Raw genomic sequence first — 2,707 nt, 5'->3', positions numbered from 1 at the left:
AGCGACGAAGATGAGCCGCTCCCCCCCAGTGCCTCCGAGACCCCGTTAGAGCAGACGCGCGCGATCGTTCACGATGCTGCCACGCAGCATACTCTTCCGTCTCACGAGCCGAATCCGGAGACGGAGGCCTTTCCGTTTACACCGATGCCCTCGACCAGCGGTACGTACCCCGTGGCCCAGACCTCCGGGTCGTCGGGTCTCAAATGGCAAACCGTGAACTTGGGCGATCCGACCTGGGGTGTCGGAAACGCGTTCACTATCCGTTACGACGAGACTAGAGGTCCCCGTTGTTTGATATTCGAGGCCAAGCGTCACACTCTTGACAAGGGGATGGAAATTCACGTGCAAACCAACTCCTTCGGTGTCCCGATTTACAACGACGCCGTCACCGTGCCCATGAAGATATTCCTGGATCTACTGACAACGCTCCTCACGCACAACACAGACTGTGAGGATGATTACTACAACATCTTGCCTACGGACGAGGATCCTCTGGCCGTTATGGCGCAGTTGCCTGCAAGCTGTACAGACAGCGGGTGTCACCACGAATATCTGTTCGACGCCGGGCCCCCGGATGCTAGCGATGCCATCGATCATTTTGAAGGCGATAGCGATGATGATGATGATGACAGTGCCACCAACAACATTGCACGCAAGCCTTCTCGGCCTACGATCACAATACCGCGCCCGGACCCCCATCATTACCTGACCACGGGGATCACGGGCGGAGTGAATTGTGCCATGAACAGACAGCCCAGAGGTCCCGTGTTTATCACGGTATCTGGCTGGTCGGGGAAAAAGGACGATGCTGACGATGATGAAATTGTCATAATGCCTTCGGACTTCGAGGAACTCGAACACCTGTTTGCTTTATGTCACACGGAGCACCTGCCTGGGTTCGCTGCCGCGGTTCACAAGTGGCTGGACAGTGACTACCGTACCCTAGGCCTATCGGTGACATGTCACGTCCCGAGCGATATACTGCTGATACCCAAACCCTCGGTAACACAGGGCAAAGAGGGCTACCGCTACACAACCGCTGATTTGGAAAAGTATTGGCCTGAACTCTCCGGGTATAACCTAACTGGGATGCGACAGACCACGTACAACAACACCCCGTTGTCCGTGGAACCGTTGTACGGTCTTTGTCGCCCGAAAATGATCAAGTGTCCCTACAGTAAGAGACACTGCCGGCCTGCCAGACGCTAGCCGCTGTAAGACGAGGGGGGACTACGATGGTTTATTTGTGTGATGTTTTGTTTTTTTTACTTTACACAAAAATATACTTTCCTCTGTTTCATTTGACATTCATTTCTGTACATGTCGTTCTATTTGGTTCGCATGAAAAATAAACATGTGACACATTGTTTTCGGGTACCTTGTGTGTGGTGTTTTTTTCAACAGTGCGGTGTGTTGGTGATACGAGAAATGTTATACTGCTTTTGTTTTACAAAACAATTGGTACAGATAAGGGTGTTGTTTTCCAAACTTCGAAAATGCAACCGCGTAGTTGTATAGCACAGTAAACTTAAAAACAAATTGTCAGAAGTGGGATTCGAACCCACGCCTCCATATGGAGACCAGATACCCCGTGTCACACAGGAAGTTTTTTACGCTTGAGTCTGGCGCCTTAGACCGCTCGGCCATCCTGACAACATGTTGCAAACAACGACGCGAAACTCCTATATTCGACTCACTGTATTGCATGTGACAAAAAAAACAAAAACAGGGCGCTTTCTCATTTCGGTTCTTCAACAATATTTTCTGTTTCATTCTAACATCCGAGAGATCATACCTCGGTCGGGAAACTGTAATACGTCGGTCGGGGTAACATTATACCTCGGTTGGGAAACATTTATACCTCGGTCGGGAAACTGTAATACCTCAGTTGGGAACTGTAATACGTCGGTTGGGAAACGATTATACGTCGGTTGGGAAACTGTAATACCTCGGTCGGGAAACAATTATACGTCGGTTGGGGTAACATTATACCTCGGTCGGGAAACTGTAATACCTCGGTTGGGAACTGTAATACGTCGGTTGGGAAACGATTATACGTCGGTTGGGAAACTGTAATACCTCGGTCGGGAAACAATTATACGTCGGTTGGGGTAACATTATACCTCGGTCGGGAAACTGTAATACCTCGGTTGGGAAACATTTATACCTCGGTCGGAAACTGTAATACCTCAGTTGGGAACTGTGTCGTCGGTTGGGAAACGATTATCGTCGGTTGGGAAACTGTAATACCTCGGTCGGAAACAATTATACCTCGGTCGGAAACTGTAATACGGCGGTTGGGGTAACATTATACTCGGTCGGAAACATTTATACCTCGGTCGGGAAACTGTAATCGTCGGTTGGGAAACGATTATCGTCGGTTGGGAAACTGTAATACCTCGGTCGGGAAACAATTATACGTCGGTTGGGGTAACATTATACCTCGGTCGGGAAACTGTAATACCTCGGTTGGGAAACATTTATACCTCGGTCGGGAAACTGTAATACCTCAGTTGGGAACTGTAATACGTCGGTTGGGAAACGATTATACGTCGGTTGGGAAACTGTAATACCTCGGTCGGGAAACAATTATACGTCGGTTGGGGTAACATTATACCTCGGTCGGGAAACTGTAATACCTCGGTTGGGAAACATTTATACCTCGGTCGGGAAACTGTAATACCTCAGTTGGGAACTGTAATACGTC

The 2,707-nt window shown here is 49.2% G+C and overlaps 1 non-coding gene across 1 annotated transcript; it reads right to left on the bottom strand.

The window, feature by feature from the left end:
* Positions 1–1,540: 1,540 nt before the first annotated feature.
* trnal-caa lies at positions 1,541–1,653 on the bottom strand. The gene is made up of 2 exons: positions 1,616–1,653; positions 1,541–1,586 (listed from the first exon to the last, which is right to left on the bottom strand). It is a non-coding gene; the product is annotated as a tRNA-Leu (tRNA).
* Positions 1,654–2,707: the final 1,054 nt, after the last annotated feature.

The sequence above is a fragment of the Oreochromis aureus genome, linkage group 13 (genome assembly GCF_013358895.1).
Source record: "Oreochromis aureus strain Israel breed Guangdong linkage group 13, ZZ_aureus, whole genome shotgun sequence".
Classification (NCBI taxonomy): domain Eukaryota; kingdom Metazoa; phylum Chordata; class Actinopteri; order Cichliformes; family Cichlidae; genus Oreochromis; species Oreochromis aureus.
Note: the sequence above shows the minus strand (reverse complement) of the source record. Positions and strands in the feature narration are given on the sequence as shown.